The following is a 20,776-nucleotide window of genomic DNA, read 5'->3' as shown; positions in this document are numbered from 1 at the left end:
ATGCCTGGCGGTATAGGTGGGTCTTAAGTAGTTTACGGAAGACAAGGAGGGTGGGAGCAGTTCTAATCTCCGGGGGGAGTTGATTCCAGAGGGCCGGGGCCACCACAGAGAAGGCTCTTCCCCTGGGGCCCGTCAGACATCCCAGGAACATCTCATAAGGTATATATGTGTGTGTAATTCCTCATGTTTGAGATCTCTCAATAAAAGAAAGGGAGATATCCTTAAAATCCAGGAATTTGGAGAATCGATATTCCACCTGACTAACACAAGGTAGAACTCTTGCTGGCTGTTTTTTCCCTCTGCTGTGTGAGGCCTACGGAAGGAAATGTCACAAATGTGGTCCAGGCACATAGCTGAATGAAGTCCTTTGTCACCAGATCCAAATTAAGTTTGGGAAGGGAAGGCAAAATTGTCTCAAGCAATTCGTCTTCTTGAGAAGTGAAATGATTGGTTTGATCTGTGAAGTTTCAGTAGGTCAAACTGAGATGAAGTAGAGCACCTGCAGGACCTAAGAGGATTGGATAGATATAATCAATTTGTATGCCTCTCCAAGTCTCCAGAGAGGGACGGCCTACAAATCTAATACATACGTACGTAAGTAAGGAAGTCAGGAAGTATGTAAGTAAAATGGTAAATAAGTAAATAAGTAAATAAATAAGTAAGTAAGTAAGTAAACAAACAAACAAACAAACAAATAATAAGTCAGTAAGTCAGTAAGTCAGTAAGTCAATAAGTCAGTAAGTCAGTAAGTATGTAAGTAAAAAGGTAAATAAATAAATAAATAAGTAAATAAGTAAATAAATAAGTAAATAAGTAAGTAAGTAAACAAACAAACAAACAAATAAATAAATAGCAGCAACCTGCATAGTGCAGCCTAAGGCAGCCCACATGGTCCCACATTTCCATCCCTGGTCAATGCCATTCAGGTGATGAATTAGTGCCAAGAGGCTGTGAGGGTCTGGATGGAGAGGGACTTAACCTTTAAGGCTATGAATAATTGAGAGCCAGGACAGTTGAAGCTCCACCTCTCTTTGAGGGTATCTGCCTATCCCACCCATCCAGATAGGTGGATGCCCCCAGGTCCTCTCATGAAGATCATCCAGGGAGACCGACATGGCACCTATTTGTCACAGCTGTTTCCCCTCTGTGAAAGAGGCGTGATGAGATTAGGAAGTCTCCACCCAACCTGCCCTCTCATTTTATAAAGATGCCCCCCCCACACACACAAGAGGGCCTGCAAACAGGGCTCACCAGGAGTGATTTCAATTACTTCACTAGGTTTTTAGTCCCTAATACTCAATAACCTGGGACAGACAGGACCAAGGCTTCTCCTTTGAAAGGAGCCTCCATTGACGAGGCCCCTGAGATTTCAGCAATTAATTGGTCTGGCAGAATTTGCCATCTGGGCTCGAAGACACCTCTCCACTTCCTCCCGCCTTCAACAGCCTGGAACTTGCTTCGAGAACGCATAGGGGGGAAAGCAGGAGCTATTTCAGAGTCAGAGCAACAATAAGCCAATCGAGCGGACCATCTTCCCATTTAGCTCGGCCTCTGTAGGCAAACGGCTTCATTGAAGTTGAAAGAGCTGTGGAACTAAAGCGCCCTCTGGTGGTGGCGGCAGAGAATCCCTTGGTCGGCCAAAACTCTTGGGCAAATTCTGGCTGAGAGCGCCTCCTCTCTGAAGGAAAAGGCATCGCTTCTAGATAGGATAGGATAGAAGGGGGTGGGAGGAATGTGTTTTTGAGCTCTTATAATAGCGAACCTGGCCAATGTTGGAAGAAAGAGCCGCGAAAGAGACGCATCCCTTTTGGAATTGTTGGTGGGTAAGGAAAATTGGGTGAAATGATTTTCTTTGCATCCAAAAAGGTGGAAGGGGAGTATCCTCTTTGTGACACTCCGTGCAAGCTATCCGGCACTAGGACGTATTCGCCCATCTACCAAGGGCTTTCTAGCTTAGTAATTGAGGACATACTATGCTTCAGGCTAAAGAGCTAGCGATAATTCTAGGCCCAGGGCCTTGCTTTTACCCCTTTCACTGGATTACAATTGCAGTTCCATTTCCTGTTTTCTGATTTATACTTCACAATGGATTCTCCTTCCTTACCTATTCACCTCCAGGCTCCATTTCACTCCCCTTCACCTCCTCCACTGCCTTCACCCACATCCGACACATCAGGACAAGAAAGCACCGGCCACCATCCTCCCACCCAGAGTTGGATTCCCATTCTGCCACTATCAGTGTGTTTTCCCCACAGCTTGGCTTCTGTGGCCGGTGTGTGTATACGTCCCAGCGAGATTTCGCTTCTGCTCATGCACAGGGAGCAAAGTCTCATGAGGGGACGCGCATGTGTGTGAGATTTCGGTGATGTTTTTCTTCTGCGCATGCATGGAAGCAAAAATTGGCTGAAATCGTGCGCAAGCGTCTGTTCCCTCATGACAGTTTGCTTCCTGCGCATCCGTAGAAGCAAAATCTTGATGGGACTTAGGGGGACGCACCCAGCAGAGGCAAAGCTGTGCGTTCACCTCAGTTTTCACTACCCATGTGCCGTCCTTATCCGTACCGGTTAACAACGCAATAGTGCTCCCACCCGCATGCCCAGGAGCAACAATTCACGCGGCCGCCTAAACTAATCTTCTTTTAGCAAACAAAGTGCAGGCATAAATTGCCGCTGCCCAAACAGAAAACGCTGCCTTCTATACCTGAAACTGTTTTCCCTCCACTCCACTTACCTTGGTCTGGAACACAACAAGCCCCCCTGCCCCCCCTCTTGCCCCAAAGGGCAGCAGAAATGGGGGGAAACAGCAAAGTACCCCCTCACCTCCACCAAATTAATTGACACTCTTATGACAAAAAGGCTTGCCCTCTCCTTTTTAAGAGAAAACAACACGATACTCCCTCACCTCCACAAAGTTCAAATTAATTTCCCTCCCTTGCAAAAAAGGGTTCCCCCTTTTTGTAGAGAATCCATAGCACACAGCATACACGTGCAGTCGCCCTTCCAAACTGTGGCCGAAGCTTCACAAGCTTGGCAGCAGACATGCCATGCTCTGCTCTTAGTGAGCTATAGAAAGAACCAATGGTGTTGCTCTCTCTTTAGCTATTTCACTCTCTTCAAATGAAATCACTTTATTCTTTCTCTCTGCATTTTTTAAAATTTCTTCTTTTTTTTTCATCCTTAGAAAAACAGGATTTCTTTTAATAACGTCAGCAGGACACAAACACCTCTTCAACTCACACACACTTTACAAATAGCAGGAAAAACCACGAAGACAAAACAAAGCAAATATCCTACAGGACGGATCGTAATAGGCATGTCCTCTGACACCCCAAAACAACCGGAGCAACCACTGCCTTGAATAAATCACCATCACTCCAGTCGAAAAGGCACCTTGCCTTTCAACACCTTTTATTTTCGTGAGATTCTGTTAAAACCTCTAAACAATATCTGCCTTGGGAAACTCTTGAGAGGTGGATAAAAATCCCAACTGCCCTTTCAACCTATGGCTGACTGTGCAAATAACCATGACAATAAATTAACAGGCTGTAATAATTATCACAACTTCCTCAATCAAGCATCCGAGATTAATATCAATACATATACTGGTACATACTGGTATTGTTTGTTCTGCAATTAATAAAGGTATGAATGTATTTTAGTATGTGTTACTATTTTCCCATTCTCTCTTTTTCCAACAATAGGTGACATCATTGAGGGGCATTTTAAATTTTTTCTATCCATTAGATAGCTGGTTTATTTGGTTTTTTGAACGTGTCTGCCCTTTGGCCACTTGGTGCCTAAAAGGTTTCCCATTTCTGTCTTGTTTGTTTGTTTGTTTGTTTGTTTATTTATTTATTTATTTATTTATTTGTTTGTTTGTTTGTTTATTTATTATTTAGATTTGTATGCTGCCCCTCTCCGCAGACCTATGCTTTCTTGAGGCAGGCAACAACTTTGTGGCTGGACTGTAGCTGCTAATGTGAAATTGTGTTAGACCAATTCATTCATGAAATCCCAGGAACATCTCATAAGGTATATGTGTGTGCGTAATTCCTCATGTTTGAGATCTCCCAATAAAAGAAAGGGAGCTATCCTTAAAATCCAGGAATTTGGAGAATCCATATTCCACCTGACTAACACAAGGCAGAACTCTTGCTGGCTATTTTTTCCCTCTGCTGTGTGAGGCCTACGGAAGGAAATGTCACAAATGTGGTCCAGGCACATAGCTGAATGAAGTCCTTTGTCACCAGATCGAAATTAAGTTTGGGAAGGGAAGGCAAATTGTCTCAAGCAATTCATCTACTTGAGAAGTGTAATGATTGGTTTGGTCTATGAAGTTTCAGTAGGTCAGACTGAGATGAGGTAGAGCACCTGCAGGACCTCCAGGAAGTACCAGTATGTAACTAGCACTGAAGAGAACTGCCTGAATGACCAGGGTCTGTAGTGGCTCCTTTTAATATCAGCAGCAGATGAAAATATTGGGTGAAGTCATTTGGCAGGACAGGATGCAGTACATTGTCAGATGACCTGGGTGTCATAGGATTGGATAGATATAATCAATTTGTATACTGCTCCATAGGATTGGATAGATATAGTCAATTTGTATACCACTCTGAGTCTCCAGAGAGGGGTGGCATACAAATCTAATAAATAAATGAATGAATGAATAAATGAATGAATAAAAATAAATAAACAGACAAATAAACAAGTAAGTAAGTAAGTAAGTAAGTAAGTAAGTAAGTAAGTAAGTAAGTAAGTAAGTAAGTAAATAAATAAATAAATAGCAGCAGCCTACATAGTGCAGCCTAAGGCAGCCCACATGGTCCCACATTTCCATCCCTGGTCAATGCCATTCAGGTGATGAATTAGTGCCAAGAGGCTGTGAGGGTCTGGATGGAGAGGGAGCTTAACCTTTAAGGCTATGAATAAGAGAGAGCCAGGACAGTTGAAGCTCCACCTCTTTTTGAGGGTATCTGCGTAGCCCACCCATCCAGATAGGTGGATGCCCCCAGGTCCTCTCATGAAGATCATCCAGGGAGACCGAGATGGCACCTATTTGCCACAGCTGTTCCCCCTCTGTGAAAGAGGCTCCGTGATGAGATTAGGAAGTCTCCAGCCAACCTGACCTCTCTTTCCCCCAAAATCTGTAGATGTACAGGGCTCAGCAAGAGTGATTTAAATTACTTCACTGACTTTTTAGTCCCTAATTCCCAATAGTGACAGGAACAAGGCTCCTCCTTTGAATGGAGCCTCCATTGACGAGGCCCCTGCAATGATTTGGTCCACTGGCAGCTGCAATTTGGGGCTTCAATACACCTCTCCACTTCCTCCCACCTTCAACAGCCTGGAACCTGCTTCAAGAACGCATAGGGGGAAAAGCAGGAGCTGTTTCAGAGTCAGAGCAACAATAAGAGCAGACCGTCTTCCCATTTAGCTCGGCCTCTGTAGGCAAACGGCTTCATTGAAGTTGAAAGAGCTGTGGAACTAAAGCGCCCTCTGGTGGCGACGGCGGAGAATCCCTTGGTCGGTCAAAACTCTTGGGTTAATTCTGGCTGGGAGCGCCTCCTCTCTGAAGGAAAAGGCATCGCTTCTAGATAGAATAGGATAGAAGCGGGGGAGGAATGTGTTTTTGAGCTCTTGTATCAGTGAACTTAGGCAAATGTCGGAAAAAAGAGCTGCGAAAGAGACGGATCCCTTTTGGAAGTTGTTGGCGGGTAAGAAAAAATTGGGTGAAATTATTTTCTTTGCATCCAAAAGAGGGGCAGAGAGGGGAGGGGGGAAACCTCTTTGCGACATTCCCAGCAAACATCCACCTAAGCCTTTCGAGCTTACCAATTGGGGACATACTATGCTCCAGGCCAGAGAGCTAGCGATAAATCTGGATCCAGAACCTTGCTTTTACCTCTTTCATTGGATTACCATTGCAGTTCCATTTCCTCTTTACTGATTTATAGCTCACAATGGATTCTCCTTCCTTACCTATTCACCTCAGGGCTCCATTTCACTCCCCTTCACCTCCTCCACTGCCTTCACCCACATCCAACACACCAGGACAAAAAAAACCAACGGCCACCAGCCTCCCACCCAGAGTCGGGTTCCCATCCTGCTGCTACCGGTGTGTTTTGCCCATAGCTTGGCTTCTGTGGCGGGTGCGTGTATGCGTCCCAGCAAGATTTCGCTTCTGCGCATGCACAGGAAGCAAAGTCTTGTGCGGAGATTTTTTTGATTCTGCGCATGCATGGAAGCAAAAATTGGCTGAAATCTTGCACAAGAGTATGGGCAGAAGCAAAGTCTCGATGGGACATAGGGGGATGCACCCAACAGAAGCAAAGCTATGTGTGCACCTCAGTTTTGACCTCAGTTTTGACCTCTCTTTCCCCCATAATGCACCTCAGTTTTCACTACCAGTGCGCCGTCCTTATCTGTACCGGTTAACAACCCGATAGTGCTTCCACCCACAGGCCCAGGAGCAAAAACTCACACGGCCACCTAAACTACTATTCTCTTAGCAAACAAAGTGCAGGCATAATTTGCCACTGCCCAAACAGAAAACACTGTTTTCTCTACCTGAAACTCCTTCCCTCCACTCTACTTACCTTGGCCTCGAACACCTGGTTGCTGGCCCACCTCTCTTTGAGGTTATCTGCCCATCCCACGGATCCAGACACAGTGATACCTCTACTTACAGATGCATCTACTGACAAACTTTTCGAGATACGAACCGGTGTTTAAGATTTTTTTGCCTCTGCTTCCCAACCATTTTCCACTTACGAACCCAAGCCTCGAACACAGCAAGCCTCCACTTGCCCCCCTCCCTTGCCCCGAAGGGCAGCAGAAATGAGGGAAAACAGCAAAGTACCCCTTCACCTCCACCAAATTAATTGACACCCTTATGACAAAAAGGCTTGCCCCCCCCTTTTTAAAGAGAAAACAACACGATACTCCCTGACCTCCAGAAACTTCAAATTAATTTCCCCCCTCTTGCCCCCATATGCTACGCTGTGGGTGTTAGTGAGCTATAGAAAGAGCAGGTGGTGTTGCTGTCTCTTTAGCAAGTTCACTCTCTTCATATGAAATCATCCCTCCCTGCATTTTTTCACCTTTAGAAAAAACAGGCTTTGTTTAAATAACATCATCAGGTCTCAAACACCTCTTCAACTGCCACAGACTTTACAAATAAGAGGAAAACCACTAGGACAAAACAGAGCAAATATCCTACAGGAGTGGTTGTAATTGGTGTTTTCTCTGACACCCCAAAACAACCGGAGCACCAACCAGTGTTCCCTCTAATTTTTTTGGGGGGTGGGCGGAAAAGTATAGTGTCTGAGCGGCAGTCCCTTTGGGACTGGGCGGCACAGAAATAATTAATAAATAAATAAACAAACAAACAAACAAACAAATAAATAAATAAAAAACCCACCCTGTTTTGCCTCAGAGAATTTCAAAATAAAATACTGTACTGTGTGTCTATAACAGTGAGCTCATAATAGGGCAACTCTATCAATATCAAAATGCCACTTAAATAGTTGAGCTAGTTTCAAACTAGATTTTGATTTTCTTTCTCTCTTCCTTACTCCCATTCTTTTTCTTTCTCTTTTCCTTCCTCTCTTTTTTCTATCTGTTTCTCTCTCTTCCTCTCTTTCTCTCTCTCTCCTTCCCTCTCACTCGTTCCCTCTCGGCTTCTGGGCAGGTTTGGAAAACTCTGAGTTGATGATGATTTTTAAGTGAGCGATTGCTCACTGCTCAGCTTAGAGGGAACTATGGCACCAACTGCCTTGACTAAATTGCAATCAGTCAATTGGAAAGGGAAGCTTGCCTTTCAAAGGATTACATTTTCTGTAGATTCCTTTAAAAACTACTAAACCATATCTGCCTTGGGAAGCTGTTGAGAGGTGGATAAAAATGCCAAGTGCCCTTTGAACCTATGGCTGACTGTGCAAATAACCATGACAATAAATTAATAGGCTGTAATAATTATCACAATTACCTCAATCAAGCATTTGGTATTAATATCAGTAGGTATAATAGTACATACTGGTATCATTTGGATTCTTCGCTGTCCAGCTCCTTGCAATGCTGACTGTCAAATTCGGGGAGTTGAAGTCCACCCACCTTAAACTTTCCGAGGTTGAGAAGCATTAAAATTATATATTGCCAAAGTGAATATAAAGATCAAAGATATGATGCTGGATTATGTTCTGCAATTGAGTTGAGAAGCATTAAGTTGAGAAGCATTAAAATAATACATTGGCAAAGGAAATACAAAGATCAAAGATATGATGAAATATATGCATGTGCAGAAGCAAAAGGTTGTGAAATTTCACACGCACGTGCGTCGCCTTGTAAGATTTTGCCTCCTGCCCATGCGCAGAAGCAAAATTTAATTCAGAAGCACATGTGCTCACACTATAGCTGTGATCTGTGCACACAGTTCACTGGAAGTGGCGGGAGCGGCAACCCCTACCTGCTTGATAAGTAGACAAATGCCGGAACCATGGAGGCGCATACCGGAGGCGCGGCGCTGCACACGGACCTCAATTGTCGCTACCGGTACAATGGCATCGACCGTATCGGTAGGAACCCACTGTTGCTATCAAGTAATTACCAAGGACCCAGGATAGGCAGGTCTGGATGTTTGTGTTACAGAGGGTTTATTATTATTATTATTATTATTATTATTATTATTATTATTATTATTATTATTATTAATATTATTTATTGGATTTGTATGCCGCCCCTCTCCGCAGACTTTTAGGATGGAAACTGTTCTGAGTAAAGGGTCTGGATGGAGAGGAAGCAGTTTCTCATGATTTTAAGCCCTATGAATAATAGAGAGCTGGGATAGTTGCTGACCCACCTCTCTTTGAGGTTATCTGCCCATCCCACGAATCCAGATACAGTGGTACCTCTACTTACGGACGCCTCTCCTGACAAACTTTTCGAGATACGATCCGGTGTTTAAGATTTTTTTGCCTCTACTTCCCAACCATTTTCCACTTACGAACCCAAGCTGCTGCCACTAGGATGCCCCGCCTCCGAACTTCCATTGCCATCCTTGCGCTGCTGTGATTCCCCTGAGCTTCCCCATGCTGGGAATCCCCACCGCCGGACTTCTGTTGCCACCCAAAGCACCCGTTCTTGTGCTGCTGTGATTCCCCTGAGCTTCCCCACGCTGGGAATCCCCACCGCCGGACTTCCTTTGTCACCCGAAGCGCCCGTTCTTGCGCTTCTGGGATTCCCCTGAGCCTCCCCTCACTGGGAATCCCTTCGTTTTTGCCGGTTCTGCTTCGAATCCCAGCGAGGGGGGGCTCAAGGGAATCCCAGCAGCACAAGAACGGGCGCTTTGGGTGGCAACAGAAGTCTGGAGGCGGGGATTCCCAGCGGCGAAAGGCAAACGGGGTGACTTTGGGGACGGGTTTGCACTCATTATTTGCTTTTACATTGATTCCTATGGGGAATATTGCTTCTACTTATGAACCTGGTCACGGAACGAATTAGGTTTGTAAGTAGAGGTACCACTGTAGGTGGATGGTTGAAGGTTAACCAGGGAGACCGAGATGGCACCTATTTGCCACAGCTGTTTCTGCTCTGTGAAAGAGGCTCTGTGATGAGATTAGGAAGTCTCCACCCAACCTGACCTCTCTTTCCCCCAAAATCTGTAGATGTGCACCTTGTAAGGATGTGTGTGGCTTGATTGTGTTATTAAAACAGAGGTGTTTTTCTAGACATGAACAGTAGCGGGTTGCTACCAGTACAGGCCGCACCATAACTCCAGTAGCGAAAATGGAGCTGCGCATGCAGCTCGGTGACTCTGGCATGTGCGCGCACACATCCAAGTGACATTCTCACGCATGTGCACAATCTTGTCAGGGGATGTGCACATGTGTGAGATTTCAGTGACTTTTTGCTTCTGCGCAATTGGAGGGGAAAAAATCATGAAATTGTGGGCAGCTATGAGAAAAGTAGTTTAAGTGGCAGTGTGAATGATTGTCCCTTGTGGGACGTTGGGTGAGTGTGTAGGGGGGTGACTGATGCTTTTGTTGGGAAGTTGTTGGATGTGGTGAAGGCAGATGATTTGAGGAGGTGAAACGGAGTGAAATGGGGTACTGAATTGAAAGGGCAAGCAATGGGATTTGATTGTGAAGCCCCAATCAGAGAGGAAGAAATGAAACTGCAATTATAATCGAGTGAAAGAAGGAAAAGCAAGGCCCTTCTCCTGGTTCTATCTGTAGCTCTCTGGTGGCAAGCATGCTATGTCCCAGTTGCTAAGCTGGAAAAGCTTTGGATTCTATCTGGATGAGTGACTACATGTGAACGCTGTCTGCTACGGAGAATTAGTAAAATGGGGATTATACTCTCGTTTTTTGGTACAAATAAAATTATTTCCTCCTATTTTTCTTATACGCCGATTCCTTGTAAAATTAGATACGTTCTTTTCACAGCCCTCTCTCGCCTATTCTGCAATCTTTGCTACTACAACACCTCAAAATCCTCTTCCGCTCTCCCCTTTACTATTCTATCATATCCATAGATGATATCTTTTCCTATTGAGATGAAAACATACAGTAATAATATTCTTTTCCTGTATCAGAGAATCTTTAAAATGGGGAATTATGCACACAAACCCTTAAGAGGATGTCTATGGGATTTCATAACTGAATCCCTCTGGCAGAGTATTCCATCGGTAGGGTTCAGTAGGGTCTGTTCAGTTGCCCTCCACCCCCCGTTTCCCCAGCGGATCATTTCGTCCACAAAAGTTTGTTAATATTTGCAGAAGCCCTTCAATGTTTGATGGGCAAGCTGCTACTCCCATAACCAAATGCTCAATGAGACACACGGATGGCAGAATTGACCCTTTTCTTATCAAACGCAAGTATGCCACCCACACAAGAGGGACATAAGTCCAGTGATGAGCAGCCATTTTGTGGGTGTGGCTTGATGGTCATGTGACCAGGTGGGAGTGGTTTGAATGGTCAACATCGTTCAATTGAATTGTTAAGTCTTCGACTTACAACCTCACCAGTGTTGCTGTCTGGGGTGACAATTTGCTTCGCATTTCCCGCGCTCTCCTTCCTGGGTCGATCCCTGCCTCAGGCAGGGTAGCTAGGCGAATGGGTGCCGATCAGCTCTTGAGAAAAGGGGGGTGGAATGGGCCCCTTGCAACTCCTGCCGGCTCTGGTCTCCCTGCCACTTTCCAAGGAGGAGGAGGAGGAGGATGGGAGGTTGGATTGTCAGCTGGAGCTGGGTACACAGCTTCATTTCTGCCGGTGGAACTGTGTTCCACCCCGTCCTGCCTGCTGCCCACCCCTGCATAGGTCTCTAATTGGAACTAGCTGCAGGAAAATATGCAAAGCCCCCTAGCCAGACAGGAGGTTGAACAATAAGTCTCATGGTGTGACTGGAACAACCTGGAACTGAACACACTCAAAACCGGGGAAATGGTGGTAGACTTTAGGAGAAACCTTCCTATTCTACCACCTCTCACAATATTAGACAACAAGGTATAAACAGTAGAGACCTTCAAATTTCTAGGTTCTACCATATCTCAGGATCTAAAATGGACACCTATCATCAAAAACATCACCAAAAAAACACAACATAGAATACTTTACTCATTCTGTGCCAACTCAGGAAGCTCAAACTACCCAAGGAGTTGCTGATGCAGTTCTACAGAGGAATCATTGAGTCCTATCATTCGCACCTAAATAACTGTCTGGTTTGGTTCTGCAACCCATTAAGACAGACACATACTTCAGACGATAATTAAAAGTTCCAGGGCATGCGAGTGGGAAGATGGATGCAGTGGAGAGTTTCAAAAGGTTTTTCACCACTGGGTCAGTAGGCATGGTTTGATGGTTGTAGATGGGCTTGGTGGGCATGACATGGGAAGGATACTGCAAAATCTCCATTCCCTCCACACTCCAGGGGAAGGCTACTGCAAAATCCCCTTTCCTCCCGATCACCTTGGACCGGGGAGGCAGAGAACCGATGGGGGCAGGGGCAGTCAGAGGTGGTATTTATTGGTTCTTTGAACTACTTAAAATGTCTACTACCAGCTCTCCCAAACCAGTAGAATCTGTTGAAACCCACCTCTGGTTGGGTGTGTGGCGGCTGTTGGTTTCATTGGGAAATTGTTGGATGTGGCTGAAGGCAGGTGGTTTGAGGAGCTACTGAATAGAAAGGGCAAGTAGTGTGAATTGATTGTGAAGCCCCAGAGAGGAGGGAGTGAAACTGCACTGGTATGAAAGAGGTCAAAGTAAGCCCCCCCCCCCCCGTTTCATCTGTAGCTCCCTGGCAGCAAGCATGCTTTTTCCCAATTGCTAAGCTGGAAAGGCTTAGGTCTCTATCTGAATGGGTGACTATACGTGAGCGCCGTCCACTTTGGAGTTTCCCTTTTCCCTTTCCTGTGTTTCCCCCTCTTTTTGAACTAAAGAAAATCTTTTTTTTCCCCTTATCCTCAACACATTGGAAAAGGTTAAGGGCGACTGCAGGTGTATACTGTGTGCTTTGCATTCTCTACAAAAACAGACAACTCTTTTTGGCACGGGGTGGGGGCAGGGCTATTAATTTAAATTTGTGGAGGTGAGGGAGTATCTATGTGTTGTTTTTGGCTACAAATGGGGAAGGCTTTTTGGCACAGGGGCGTTAATTAACTAGCTGGAGGTGAGGGGGCTCTTTACTGCTGTTCCTCATTTCTGCTGCCCGTCGATGCAAGGGAGTGAGGCAGGCCAGAGGGTGTGCGAAGGCTTGTTGTGTTTGAAGGTTGTGTTTTCTGTCTTTGGCAGTGGCAGGTTGTGCCTGCACTTTTTTGGGGTAAGAGATAGTTAATTCGGGTGACGGTGTGAGTGGTTGTTCCTGGGCATGTGGGTGGGAGGTTGGATGTGTTGGTTTTGTTGGGGAATTGTTGGATGTGGGTAAAGGCAGGTGGTTTGAGGAGCTAAGCGGAGTGAAATGGGGGTAATGAATTGAAAGGGCAAGCAGAGGGAAATGATTGTAAAGCCCCAATCAGACAGAAGGTAGCAAAACTGCGCTCGTAATCGAGTGAAAGAGGAAAAATGAAGCTGCTTCTCTTGGTTCTATCTGTAGCTCTCTGGCGGCAAGCATGCTATGTCCCAATTGCTAAGCTGGAAAGGCTTTGGCTTCTATCTGGATGGGTGACTACATGTGAACGCTGTCTGCTATGGAACATTAGCAAAAAATGGGATTTGTCTCATTTTTTGGTACAAATAAAATTATTCCCTCCTATTTTCCTTATACATTGATGCCTTGTAAAATTGGATGGCTTCTTTTAAAAGCCCTCTCTCCTCTATTCTGCAATCTTTGCTACTACAAGACCTCAAAGTCCTCTTTCTCTTCCCCCCTTTACTATTCTATCATATCCATAGATGATATCTTTCCCTTTCGTGGTGGAAACATACAGTAATAATGTCCTTTTCCTGTATCATGGAATCTTTAAAATGGGGAATTACGCACACAAACCCTTAAGAGGATGTCTATGGGATTTCATAAACATAATACCTCTGGCAGAGTATTCCATCGGTAGAGTTCAGTAGGGTCTGTTCAGTCTCCCTCCATCCCCCGTTTCTCCAGCCCAGAGGATCATTTGGTCTACAAAAGTTTGCTAATATTTGCAGAAGCCCTTCAATGTATGATGGGCAACCTGCTATTCCCATAACCAAATTCTCAATGAGACACACTGATGGCAGAATTGACCCTTTTCTTATCAAAGGCAAGTACTGTATTGATACCCACACAGGAGTGATATAGGTCTCCAATTGGACCCAGTTGCAGGGATTTGTGCAAAGCCCCTTAGCCAGACGGGAGGTTGAACAACAAGCCTCGTGGTGCGACCGGAACAACTTGGAATCGAACACTGAATGTAATAAACTGAAATGTAATAAAATGTAATAAATTAAATACACTCAAAACTGTAGAAATGGTGGTAGACTTTAGGAGCAACCTTCTCATTCTACCACCTGTTACAATACTAGACAACACAGTATAAACAGTAGAGACCTTCAAATTTCTAGGTTCTACCATATCTCAAGATCTAAAATGGACGCTTAACATCAAAAAAGGCATAACAAAGAATTTATTCATCAGATTTCTATGCCGCCCTTCTCGAGACGACTCAGGGCAGCATACAACATTAATATAACAACATATAAGAAATCCAATACCTCTAAAATATGAAAGTTTACTAAAAAACATTTAAAGGACCCCATGAACACTCGCAGACATTCATCCAATCCAATCATACTTCATATTAGCCGGAGACAGTCTCATCAGTCACGGCCCCCATGCCTTCCGACAAAGGTAGGTTTTTAAGGCTTTGCGAAAGATCAGGATGGAGGGGGTGGTACGTATCTCGGGAGGAAGTTCTGGAGTTCCCACTCTGGCTGCGGCGGGGTTGCTCAAGCAGGCGGGGTGGCGGGCATGTCTCCTGGCTGAGCAGCTGTGAGAGGTGACCAATGTAGCGGATGGCCAGGCGCAACAGCTGCTGCCCCTCCTTCTTGAGCCGCCCCACTGCAGCCAAAGTGGGAGCGGGGCGGCTCAAGCAGGTAGGGGGTCGGGCAAGTGTCCTGGCCGAGCCAACATGAGAAGCAGCTCGGAGAGGTGGCAGATGTAGCAGATGGCCAGGCACCATATATGGAGCTTCTTGTGCTGGCTGGCATTCTTCCACTGCTCGCCGTCAACCACGCCCACCTGCCAGGTCCGGAGGATTTTTTCCTGCTGGCGGCTCCCAGCTGGGACTGACCGCCGCCACCACCACCACCGCACCTCACAGGACCCGATGCTGTGGCCCCCGGACAGCCCCATCATCATCAGCAGCAGAGGCGCCTCACGCCCGCTGGATGAGCGCCACTCTCTCTGGGCCCATCTAGCAGGGGGCGCTGTTGCTGCTGGCTGGGGCAACGAGATTCTGCTTCTGCAAATGCGCAGAAGCCAGACCTCGTGTGCATGGTCGTGCATGCAGGTCCATTTCCGCCAGTGGAATAGCATTCTATGCTGTTCCACTTGCTGCCCAACCCTGGATGTGGGTGAAGGCAGTTTGAGGAGCTAAGTGGAGTGAAATGAGGGTAATGAATTGAAGAGTCAAGCAGAAGGAAGTGATTATAAAACCCTTATCAGAGAGATGGTAGCAAAAGTCTACTCATAATCGAGTGAAGGGAAAAAAATAACGCTTCCTTGCCCAGTTTTATCTGTAGCTCTCTGGCGGCAAGCATGCTATGTCCCAATTGCTAAGCTGGAAAGGCTTTGGCTTCTATCTGGATGGGTGACTACATGTGAACGCTGTCTGCTATGGAGAATTGACAAAAAATGACTTAATGCTCTTCCCTTTCTCCTTCCTCCCCCTCCCCCTTCCCTTGTGTTTCCCTCTTTTTTTTGAACTAAAGAAAATCATTTTTTGTGCAAAAAGGGCAAGGGCGACTGCAGGTGTACGCTGTGTGCTATGGATTCTCTACAAAAAGGGGCAACTCTTTATGTCACCAGAGGCAGGGCAGGGCTATTAATTTAAATTTGTGGAGGTGAGGGAGTACAGTAGTCCCTCGCTATACCGCGCTTCACCTACTGCGGCTTCACTTCATCGCGGGTTTCTGAGGAAGTCGATCGGCAGATTTAAACAGCCCGCCGAACTCGATCGGCAGGTTTTTCCAAAAAAAATATATCAAAATTGTAAATACTGTATTTAAATACTGTATCTAAAATAAATACTGTGTGGGAAGGGTTTATAAACACTTAAAACAATGAAAACTTACCAAACAATTACAATATAAATACTTAAATAAGTACTATCAGTCGATAAATTCCCCATCGCGGATTTCACCTATTGCGGCCAGGTCTGGAATGTAACACCAGCGATAGGTGAGGGACTACTGTATCTATGTATTGGTTTTCATTGTATTGGCACAGGGGCAGCAATTAATTTGCTGAAGATGAGCGGATGCTTTTATGTTTTTCCTCATTTCTGCTGCCCTACGTGCAAGGGAGTAGGGCAGGCCAGAGGGTGTGTGGAGGTTTGCTGTGTTCAGATGATATTAGATGATATCTTTCCCTTTTGAGAGGGAAACATACAGTAATAATGTCCTTTTCCTATATCAGAGAATCTGTAATATGGGGAATTATGCACACAAATCCTTAAGGGGATGTCCATAGGATTTCATAAATGAATCTCTCTGGCAGAGTGTTCTATGAGTATGGTTCAATAGGGTCAGTTTCAGTCTCCCTCCACCCCCATTTCTACAGCCCAGAGGATCAGTTGGTGCAATAAAGTTGCTAATATTTGCAGAAACTCTTCAATGTCAAGTTCCCATTCCGATAACCAAATATCCAATGACAACAGAATTGACTCTTTTCCTATCAAGGCAAGTATGCCACCCACACAGGGGGAACCTAGGTCTCCAGTTACAATCAGCCACAGAGGAAGTATTATTGCAGGGCACTGCCAACTCCTAAACCCCAAATCCAATGCTGATGGCTGATGGAATTCGAACCTGTGAAAACATCCCCAGTTAACTATAATCTTGTTTTGCTGAACAACTACCAATTAGCCAACTAGAATCTATGAATGCTTTTAGCAGAATAAAACCATTATTCTTTTAAAGAGTTGCCTGATTCCTTCTTATTTCAGCTATCCAAGTGTTGAATTTTATCTCCTAGCACCAAGTATGCTGGAAAATGAATTGAATCATTACTGCACGTTAACTTTGAAGAAGTAGGCTTCTTCAAAGTTAACATGCATAGAATTCTGAGGTTTAACAACAGTTAAGAGGAACTTCATAGAAGATTGTGTTGTTTCTTTGTGTCATATAATGTATGTGGGCATATGCATAATTCTGTATTTATTTATTTTTGTTTTGCATGTTTATTTAGTATACTGTATATTGAAAGTGGTGACCTTCTGAGAGTTGTATGCATTGAAATTTCATTTTAATATCAATTAGTGTATATTCTAAGTGACAATAAAGTTATTCTATGTTCTAACATTGAAAAAAATGCACTTTTTAAATCAACTTTACAAGGTGGAAAGATGGTAATTTTTAGTGACTAGTATTGGTGGGTTACTGTGTCTTGTAAACTGAGGTAATTGGTTTGAAATTGTTCATCATGACCCGTGTGTGTTTGTGCCTTCAAGCTAATTTTTGACTCTTGACAACTTTTTGAATAAGCTTACTTTAGCCCAATTGTTTTCAGAAATTATTTGCCATTGCCTGTCTCCTAGGGCTGAAAAGAAAATGAGTAGCCCAACATCATCCAGATTTAAAGCCAGCATAAAGTCGACGTTTTTCATTTTTTAGCCCAATTCAGCTGGTTATTTGCATCCTTTTTTAGAGGGTGGTTGAAGCCCTTGGAGGTTTATCTGGGTCATCTTAGACTTTTGCTATACAATTTGGGATGAACACCCTTGGAATGGTGGTGCGCGGGGGTAGGAATGTATTTCCAGAGAAAAATAATTGCAGACCACAGGAACCAGGAGTATTACTGAGGTGACTCTGAGGAAACAGATAAACCTCCAAGTGCTTCCACAACCTTCTAAAAGGATGCAAATGACCAGCTGTCTGAGAGGAATATACTGAGAGGAATATAAATCCACTATCCTGTCAGAGCTGAAGAGGCTTTATTTATTTTATGTATTTATTTATTTATTTTGTCCAATACACAATACATATTGAAGAGGATAGACATGAAGTATTATATATAAAGAAAAGATATAAAAGAAGAGGAGAAGATATATGAAAGGAAGAAAAGATATATGATATATGAGATAAAGGAAGACAATTGGACAGGGGACGAAAGGCAAGCTAGTGCACTTATGCTCGCCCCTTACTGACCTCTTAGAAACCTGGAGAGGTCAATCGTGGATAATCTAAGTGAAGTAGACCCAGAGACAGGGTTTTGAGCAATCGGTACTTTTATTCAGCTCAGAGAACAAGTGACAGCTCAGCAAGGTAAAGTGACAGTTCAGCGAGTACCGACTGGCTCTGCAGGGAGAAACCGCTTCTTTTATACTTTTGCGGTTCCCGCCAAAGCGAGAGCCGGCCGCGTCTGAGCCAATCAGGAGCGACTTCCTGCTTGGGCTCAGACAGCGCTGGAAAAGAGGAACAAACTATTTACAGCGTTACAAGGTAGCCATTCCAGGATACAACACCCCTCCCCTCATAGTTGGACTCATCCATCAAGAAAGCCACGTGACGAAGTCGTCCAATCGGTGAGGCCTTCGAGGCTCTCGCGCTGACCTGCGCAGTCCATTTTCTCCTTCGCCACTGACTGTGGAGGATGGCTCGCCGCTGCTCTCCCGGTGCGGCGGACTTGGCCTGGCGGGCCCAACGAAGGCCTCGGAGGACGAGGATGGCTCGGCGTCGCTGGATGGTTCCCCCTGGCCCGATAAGTCTCTTTGCGTGTTTCTTAGTTCGGGCAATGTACAAAAGTCTGTTGAAGGGGGAGAGTCCGAGTCAGCGGGTTGTTGCAATTGGTTTTCAGTTCGTTTCCGAATGTGGTCTATGTGTCGTTTCCACAAACGACCATCCTCCAGTTTAACAATATAAGTCTTGGGTGCGTTTTGCTTAACAATAATTCCCTTCATCCAGTTTACATTTCCATCAAAGCATTTTACATATACATTTTGACCCAAATACATTTCTCTTTCTGGTTTCATGCACATTTGGTTATTATTCACACAGAACCTTGGGTTTAACCTGTCTAATGGTGACCTCAACTTTCTCCCCATCAATAACTCTGCAGGGCTTACATGTGTGTGCGAGTTAGGGGTAATGTGCTGGGTTAATAAGAATTGGTCCAAGTTCTGTTGCACATCTCCAGGGCCTGACCTGTGCAATGCCTCCTTTGCCACCCTTACGTAACGTTCTGCCAACCCGTTAGCCCAGGGCGAGTAAGGCGAGATGAGGGCATGTCTGACCCCTAGGCCATCTAGGAATAATTCGAATTGCCTGGCTGTTAGTTGTGGTCCATTGTCAGACACTAATAGATCAGGGCAACCATGGGATGCAAACAGTCTGCTCAATACCTTGATAGTGGCACTTGTGGTTATGTTGTTCATTGCTATTATTTCCAACCATTTGGAGAAAGCATCAACCACTATTAGGAAGTACTGAGACCCCACTGGGCCAGCAAAATCAATGTGGATCCTAGACCAAGGGCCAGCAGGCTGTTCCCACTCAGCCGGAGTTGTTTTGGGGGGACTGGGCCTAGACTCTTGGCACGGGTCACACTTTGAAACCCAACTTTCAATATCAGCATCAAGCCCTGGCCACCATAAATGCCCCCTTGCTAGGCTCTTCATCCTGACAATCCCAGGATGGCCCACGTGTAACATTTTGAGTACCTTTTCCCTTAGGCGTTTGGGGATGATCACTCTATCCCCCCACAGCAAACAACCTTTTACATATGATAATTCAAGCCTTTTGTTCTTAAAATCACACAATTCAGGTTTAACAATATCATTTTGCCATCCCTTTAGAACACAGTTCACCACTTGTTTAAGGATTTGGTCTTGCTGCGTGTGTGCAGCTACCTCTTTTGCTGTGGTTAGTGGGTTTTCCTCGAGTTCTATCATTAGCACATCTGTGGCAGGAACAGGGTCTTCTACCAAGTCTGCTATGGGGCATCTGCTGAGGCCGTCTGCATGATTGATTTCCTTCCCCCCCTTGTGGGTGAGCTCATACTGATACCCTGAGAGGAAAAGGGCCCATCTGATTAGTCTTGGAGACATAAAAGGTGGAGTGGGCTTGTTGGGGGCTAGCAGGCCTAGTAGGGGTTTGTGGTCAGTGACTAGCTCAAAGCTTCTCCCAAAAATGTAATTGTGAAACTTCTTTACCCCTGCCACTAATGCTAGAGCCTCCTTGTCTAACTGGCTATAATTCCTCTCTGTGCTGGTCATGGTTCTTGAAAAGAATGCTATTGGGCCTCTGTCTTATTCGGTAGAACGTGAGCTAAGACTCCTCCTATGCCGTACGGCGAAGCGTCGCACGTGAGCCTAATGGGTAGTGAAGCACTATATTGGACTACTACACTTTTAGAAGTTATTAAATTTTTTATTTGAGAAAAAGCTTCACGTTCAGTTTTCCCCCATGTCCAGCGGGCTTCCTTCTGGAGTAAACGATGGAGAGGCTCTGCTACTGTTGCCTTCTGCTTTAAAAAAACGGAATAAAAATTAAGGAGGCCCAAAAATGCCTGCAACTCATTCTTATCTTGTGGCTCTGGGGCTTCTCTAATTGCTCTCAGCTTCTCTGTTGTGGGGTGGATACCTTCCTTATCTATTTTATACCCAAGGAATTCAACACTGTCAGTTCCCCAGACACATTTATCAGGCTTGATTCGTAACCCTTTGTCCTGTAGCCTCTTAAGTACTTCCCTTATTCTTTTGTTCACTTGTCCCTGGTTTTCCCCTGCAATTAAGATGTCATCAAAATATGGAATTGCCCCATTTACCCCTGACAATAGGCGTTCCATGATGCTCTGGAATATTCCTGGGGCTATGCTTACCCCAAACTGTAACCTCGTGCATTTGAAAGCCCCCCTGTGTGTTACAATCGTTTGGGCGTTTGCTGTTTGTTCATCGACCGGAAGCTGCTGGTAAGCCTGGGCCAGGTCGATCTTTGCGAACCTTTTTCCCTCCCCCAGGGAGTGTAAGAGTTGTTGCACGACCGGGATGGGGTAGGGGTGGTGTTGGAGTGCCTTATTCAAGGTTGATTTGTAATCAGCGCAAACTCTTAAAGAGCCATCTGGCTTCAATGGTGTCACTATGGGAGTTTCCC

This window comes from Erythrolamprus reginae, chromosome 1, assembly GCF_031021105.1.
Source record: "Erythrolamprus reginae isolate rEryReg1 chromosome 1, rEryReg1.hap1, whole genome shotgun sequence".
NCBI classification, from domain to species: domain Eukaryota; kingdom Metazoa; phylum Chordata; class Lepidosauria; order Squamata; family Dipsadidae; genus Erythrolamprus; species Erythrolamprus reginae.
Note: the sequence above shows the minus strand (reverse complement) of the source record.